Below are 8038 nucleotides of genomic sequence, written 5' to 3'. Positions count from 1 at the left end.
GTCCGGTCGTCGGCGTCGTTGGTTACTTTTTTACAAACGATTTTTTGCCCAATCGATCGTTCGTCGTTCGATTGGAACGATAAAAATTGGAAGTGTGTACGCACCTTAAGGTCTATTTTGGGGGGAAGCCAATTAAGCTAACTGCATGTTTTTGTAATGTGGGCGGAAACCAGAGTACCCAGAGGAAACCCACGCAAACACAGGGAGAACCTGCAAACTCCATGCAGATAATGACATCCAAATATGATGGTTAAAACAGATTTTGGACTCCTGTAGACCTCTTATATATGTGAGGAATACCTGTGATTATTACATATGTAAGTATATCTAAATTATATTAATTATTTAATTTACATTTATTGATTTTTTTTTTTACTTGCTGACCAGTGACAGGTTTGGACATTCTCTTTACGCTGCACAGGGTGTTTATAGTGGTCACATTATATTCACATGGGTTAAATCACTTTCAAGTATTTTTGTAGCTAATGCAGTAGTAGCATTATAGTATGTGTCATTCAGTCACTGTCACTTCAAATATTTTAAAGGATAAATATACTATATACTGTTTCTACCTGTACCACAAACAATATTTTTTTTGTCATGATCATTTAACCCAGTATGTGAAAGCAAAACTTTAAAGATTTGACTCTGCAAAAAGACCACCCACATATTTTGTCATGGTTTAACTTTTAGTATGGTTTACTATGTACTGCCTTTGGTAATGTTTTTAATAATAATATGTCCCCATGGAACTTGCTAGAAGCATTGTGGCAGTGGTCTGTAAGTGAAGCAAATAAAGCAGAGTATAATTAGCTTGTAGCCAGAAGTGTGTTGAGTGATGGCCCTTTTAATTATTTCACCTATATCATCAATACACAATGCTAAGTCACTTAGGCATAGAGGTTGTAGTGTTAAAGCGCTGACAATGACCACTGCTGCAAATATATATTTAGTTTTTGTGTCTCGACAGCTGCCAGAACCCCCACTGATATATTACTTCTAAATATTGGTCCTGGCTATTCAGCAACTTTCAGGGGAGGGTAGGTAATTCAAGAGATATCTTTAGATATCTCAGATTTCAGATTTAAGAATGTGTACACAAAAGCTGATTAGGGCAACATCAGTACCTCATAGAGTGTTAGTGATTCCATGCATTAACAACACTAACTTCAGCATTCTCATTTTCTTTCTCCTTTAGCCGGGTCATCCTTGTGTATAATAGGAACCCAGGAGAAGATGGTCCATCCATCCAGGAATGAGTCCAGTGGGGAGACACCAGCAGGGCTGGAAGAGACACTGTCATTGCTGGATGGATCATCATGAGCACATACACACATTGCAGCGAAGGATCCTGCAAGGTAAGTATAAGCCTAGGGCGGGAAATGCTGCATCTACTGGCAAGTTTCAATATTCAAAATAAATACCATTAAAATTGCATAATACGGCCATTACAGACATAATACGGTGGACAAATACCAAAGTGAGAATTTAGTGGTTAGGTAGGTATACTACTTACCATACATAACCACTAAATTCTTTTTAACCTCCCTGGTGGTATGATTCTGTCCGGAAAAATGGCTGAAAGCGGTACTGCATTTAGCCACTGTAGCCCCCTAATGTTCTAATTCTCTCCGTATTTCCTTACAAAAAGCAATACATTTTTTTGCATGGAATTTTATTTTACATTGTATAATTCTTAGGCATAACTCAGCAAAATATGTCCAATAATTAATAATAAACTTTAAATAAAAAAAACACAAAAATCTAAAAATAGGTAAAACATGTAATATAACTGAACAGTAGTATGTATAATATATATATAATATAATTATATATATATATAATGTAAATATTTCTTTGTATTGGATTCAATACAGCTATTTTGTGTTGAATCCAATACAAAATTATTTAAATTCCCCGCCGCTCCTCCCGCACGAACCGACGCATGCACCAACCTCAGCGGTAAACCCCGGAGATCCTCTCTGCACTCGGCAGTTGAAGACAGAAGACGTGTCCGGGGAAGCTGCGGGCACCAGCAGGACGCCGGGGGACGACAACAGAACAAGGTACGTTTTGTGTACTTTTAAATTTGGTGCCGGAGTTGTGCCCATGTAATTCCGGCATACCCCTGCCGGCTTTTGCGGCCAGCGTATTTACACGGCTGCTGGTTCAGGTGCTTTTCTGGAAGGACCCATGCACCTGACTGGAGTATAAACCAAAGGTGACTTTGCAGCACATTTTGGGTGCTGAAAAAGTCAGCCTATACTCAAGTATTTACAGTAGTTAAAAAAATATTTATTTTTACACTTTTTTTTTATGCAGGTGCTTTAGTCAGTTGTGTATTGTGTTATTACTAGCTAATATGCTAACCACACCCACTATTAGACTTGTTGCACTTTGTGCACCATTGCCTTACTGTCTTTTGTCCCTTTTTATTACTTTCAAATGTTGGTAAGTATGTAAAAGTAGTGTAACAATACACATACATACATAATCTATCCACCCTACATTATTACTCTAATTTTGGCATTTAACCCCCTGAGTGGTAACCCCGAGTGTGACTGGGTGTAGAAAAAAGAAGCTAAAAGCGGTAACCTCGAGTGTGACTGGGGGTAGAAAAAAGAAGCTAAAAGCGGTAACCCCGAGTCACACTCGAGTAGGTAAACCTATGGGCAAAAAAAAAAAAAATCGAGTCTTACCTGATCTGCCAATGTCCTGCGTCTTCTTTCTTCTTCCTCCGTCGTCTTCTTCACTTGATGAGTCACCGGGGAGTTCCCGGTCTTGTTCGTGTATTTCATTCAATACAAAATAACTATTGAATGCAATACGGTGGATTTACATGTGTAAAAACAGTACATTGTCTTTCATGAACATTTATTTTACAGTATATTATAATAGTATGAGTATATTATTATTATTATTATTATTATTATTTAAATGTAATTATTTAATTTATTATTTTTACATGATTTTGTGTTTCCAACTTTTTTTTATACTCATACTATTATTATACAGTAAAATAAATTGTTACTCAGTTTGAAATCAGGGACTTCAGTCAATTCAATAAATAGTTGCTGCAAAATTCTGATCTTATCAAGATGGAATTACCTTGTAATTTACACAGAAGCCTGGCTGCTAATCCATGTTTCAGCCTTTATTGTACTGTTTTCTTTTCTTATCTTTTGGCAGGTTTTGTTTTCATCTCTTCCACCCCCTCAATTGATCTAAGATGGCAGTAGCTTTGTGAAGCTTGCTGTTTAATCCTAGGCCTCCCTTTAAGGTCAGTAAAGGAGCCCTAAAATAAAATGGTGCATATTGCATCAGCTTAGAATGCAGAGCAAATGTAAATATTTTCCATATGCAGACCCTTCTATTCTGAGAACTTAGTCCAGTAGTGTAACCCATGTTAATGAACCTGGCATTACCCCCACCCATTGCTCTCCAAGGACTCCACAAGAGAAGCACTCTGACAGGGACAACACCAACATTTTACTGCAAGAAAAAGAGACTACCAACGTGTTTCCTGTGACGACTTAATGCCTGGAGTCCTATGGAATTCATGCCAAGCTGTAACAGAAGCAAAGTGGGTTTTCAGTGTATCCCTATTGAATACATAAAATTGCCAATGTTCATTTACAAGGAAGGATTAGATAGCATGTGCCTTTGTGTGCATAATTGAAAAAGTGTGCAAGTGCTCAAACGACTGGTGAGGTGCCAGCCACTGGGAGCCACTCAAAATTGTGAATTGAAGTAAACTAAAATCAGACAGCTGAAAAGAAAAATGCAAAACAGCCAGAACACTTATTTTTACATTTTTTAAACAAATGGTGCTTAATTAATACATGCATAATCATTGTGTAGAGAGGTGCCTCCAGCATTCCAAAATCTGAACCGTATGCATGTGAGGATATGGGAGGGGACATCAGATTGTGCATTCCTTCATTAGACAAATATCTTTGTAAAGCACTATATAAAATGTCAGTGAATTTCAATGGCTTCATTTTATGTACCTGTATGGCCCTCAGCAATAACAATTTTTACATTTCCACTATGGCCACTATTTATATTATTTAAACAAAGTAAAAGCAGTTCAATTCTGATCAATTTTTTAGTTTTTGTTTTTTTGCTGTATACTGTGAAACATTTTCTCTGAGATGAAAGATGTAAAAAAACATTTCTAGAATGATTCCAAAATTTCATTTAGATCATATTACAATGTCTTGCTTACTTGACATAGTTATATCATCTGCTGCAGTAATATTTGTGGCCGAAGAAGAAGAAAGAAAAAAGAAAGGATAATGGGTGCACCCTCTGCCCAACAGGGACATGCAATGTCAGTTTTGAATGCTGTAAAGCAAGCTGTGAGAGCATGAAGGTAAATCTTTGGAATACTGTAGAAAGTCCACACAAAGGTAAGCATTCCTAACCAAAGAAATATCCTTTTCCCCACTCCACTTGGTTGAAACCTATCCAACCTAAATAACACCCTTTGTCACCCCCTCTCTAGTTTTTCATCAACCACCCTGGCAATACTTCACATTTCATCTCCAAAAACCACCCTCCTCCTTCTCCGTGTCTCTCTGTTCATCTTTCTTTCTTTTGATCCCTACTCTCTGTCTCCCAATCTTTATATCCCTACCTATTTATTAAACTTGATGATTCCTCACCTAGAAAGCTAAAACACATTTTATCAAAAGCTGATTACTCTGTATGATTGGTAGCTAATTAGGGGAAGATTCAGACCTGCTTTGGTATTGAACAATCCCACACAGCTTCCTTGCTAGCTGCTCAATCCTTAACAAACATGCAGTGCTAGTTTTTAAAGAACTAGAGTATGAATTTTCGAGAGCTAGTGGTACTAGTACCACTCACTGCCACCCCCATTTATTCTCTATAGGGTTGCTGCAGGGAGAAGATACATGTAACGTCCCACCAGAAACAATAGCTCACTGGCATGAGGAAGTGATATATGCACCACAATCACAAGGTCAATGTGAACATGGAAAAATCAAAAAACATTTTACCAAAAGCGAAAATTTTGTTAATATGGTCAATGGAACAGAAGAACAGTAAATAAACATTTTTAGCTCCAAGAAAACGTTCTTTAACTTGTGAAAACTAAAATTTATAAATATCATAACAATCATCAAAGACGTTAAGACGTTTTCTCAAATAATATTTAAGGAAAACTCTTTATGAATTAACATTAGCTATGCATACAGACACTTGTAGAGGCCCTGATAGATGCCGGGGTATCTTGTGAAAGTAAATGTGGTCACTACTCATCAGCTTTGTTGCTGCAGATAAAATGTTGAGGCTAAAGTTATGATTGAAACAGGGCTGTATTTCTCACTAGGCGACCTAGGCCTTGGCCTCGGGTGCCATGGTCACTAGGGGGCGGAATTGCACCTGTCAAGATGACACGTCTTATTACATGATACAAGCTAGCTGGCCTAGGGAAGGAACAAAGCAGAAATCCAACCCTAGCCCTGAACCCCCCTAGGTATGAGCAATATCCCAAAAAAAATAAACATGACAGGCCATCTGAATATAATAATATAAAAATATTTTAATATTTTTGAACTGTAAATATTACAGTTCTTGTGAATCTACCATATAGGGATTATGTAAGCAGCCATTGTTGACCTGCTCTGAAACCTTTTTCTATAAAACTACTGACTCAGAGTGTATATGCAGCTCAAGAGTTCAGCAGATTGCCACACAACATTTATCTGCAGGCCAGCATAGCGTTCAGATGATTAGCAGTCTTTAGAATCAGTTCAATACAAAAATGCCTGACTCCAGCAAACGTGTTAAAAAAAACACAGATGACCTACACATTGTACTTGTTCAAAACATATTGTAGAGGTAACCTAACCATATACCCTGAGTAATGGTCACAAATTCCCCAATCCTAGCATAATGTAATTTGTATCTTTATTATATTAAAAAAAAAAAAAGAAAAATTGTTTCTAATCAGAAATATGGGATCTTATAGAAAAAACAATCGCTATTGTTTAAAACTATATTATTAATGATAATAAATAATGACATACAATAGATAGATATACTAATAAAACACATAAAGCACATACAGTTAAGACAGAAGAGGGGCTTCCCCTTTTTTTAAAAAATAATCTGATTTAAAAGGGAAAAAAGAAGATAATTTTTCTTTTATATAAAAGGGTAAAACATTTGGTGATAGAATTTTTTTAAAAGAAAGGTAGAGGCCGAAATTGCTGATTTCTAATTTTTCCCTGGAATCATTGGATGACTAAGGACATGCGCCATATCACTTTTTATAATAGATTAGATATCACCCCCTTGAACTACACTCCACAGATGATTATCGACACAAAAAAAGTTTAAAAATATTCATTACAGAACATATTTTAAGCGAACCATAGCAAAAAGACACCTAGAGGAGCTATGTGACTATAGAGTATAGAGAACTATAAGACCACTAAGTACTGTATATGGTTTGGCCTCCTATTCTAGACACTTTCACTGATCTATATTCACAGACATTAATAAATAAATGGCCTACCTAGCCTGTCCACACTGTATCAAATGTAGGATAAAATACCCTCAGCAATACAACATCATGTATTTTAGTATAAGATAATCCTGTACCAGAACAAACCTTTCAGCAAAGATGCATTGTGTGATCTATGTCACATTTCCTCCTGTTTTGGTCCAAAAGCATTAAAAGTAATACTGCTTTCACCATTTTCCTGTATGTTCCTTGGGCCTAAAATTTGGATCTATCAGTTTCTTTTTTGTTTTTTTTTTTGTTTTTTTGGGAGGGTGGATTCTTTTATGTATGTTCCTTAAAACTAAGAATTATACTCATCATACTAGCCTGCTACATTCGGTCCAGTGACTCTTTCTTGTAATACTAAATCACCCCAGCCACCTGCACTACTCTATGTTTACTCTTCTGTTTCTACCAGAAACATTACAGTATTAGAACATTAAACATTTTTTAAATCTTCCCAACCACAACATATAATGTAGTTATGATAAGTAAGAATAATATAGTCTGACACTCACTGCTGTCCTCAAGTCTGACAGCACTCTGCTGACTACCCTGTTTCCCCGATGATAAGACAAACCACACACGGAGTCACCCACCGCACCACGCGATTCTGGTAAGTAATCGGTGGGTGGCTTATTTGCGGGGGGGGGCTTATTTTTCATTTTTACCTAAAAAGGGGGGGCTGTCTTATTTGATGGCCCTGCCTTATCATCGGGGAAACACGGTACTACCATTTGAACAGTACCCTCCTCCTCCATATGTTAAACTACATATTATTTCCTCAACATTTAGCATGAGGTCAGTCAAACCTTGTAACAAAACCATTTATAGCCTTCTAATATCTCAAAATATATTATTAATAAAAACACACACAGGAATGTATTCCTAACAGCAATTTGGTTTATGGGTGACGTTATCCCTGGCAGCATTGTAGGAGATTCACCTCTGCTAATTCTTTGTGCCTGTAATTATTGCTATTATGTAACAAAAGTGTAACAGATGACTTAAGGTGTATTTTCCTCAGTTTGCAACAGTGGACATGATTTAATGGTGTGTGTAGTTGTGCATGTTTTGTCTATAACTTTCCAGTCCTCAGTCTAGAGAAGCTGTCCACTGAGAATATATCTAAAATAGAACTTGACTTTTGTATTACATCTGGTATTTAAATGTTTATGTGGCGTGAGATGTTCACACACAAGGTATGCCTGTTAATCCCCTCCTTTACAGTGTGTTGATTAACAGAAAAGGCAGAAAAGGCTCATGCAGAATTAGAGTCAAGAATACTCTTGTTGCCTTGTTTTTACAGTTTACACCTGCTGAGTAATTGAATGCTAATAGAGTTTTAGCTGCTATCAGGAGAAAGCATTTAAAGCCTAACTGAATTGTAGCAGACAAATTCTATTAACAATCAGGTGTATGAGTGAACACAGTGTAAAGAAGCAATGTGTATGGCATTGCCATGCACATTACACAGTGTGTGAAATTCCACCACCTACTAGA

The sequence above is a fragment of the Pyxicephalus adspersus genome, chromosome 8 (genome assembly GCF_032062135.1).
Source record: "Pyxicephalus adspersus chromosome 8, UCB_Pads_2.0, whole genome shotgun sequence".
Taxonomy (NCBI): Eukaryota; Metazoa; Chordata; class Amphibia; order Anura; family Pyxicephalidae; genus Pyxicephalus; species Pyxicephalus adspersus.
Note: the sequence above shows the minus strand (reverse complement) of the source record.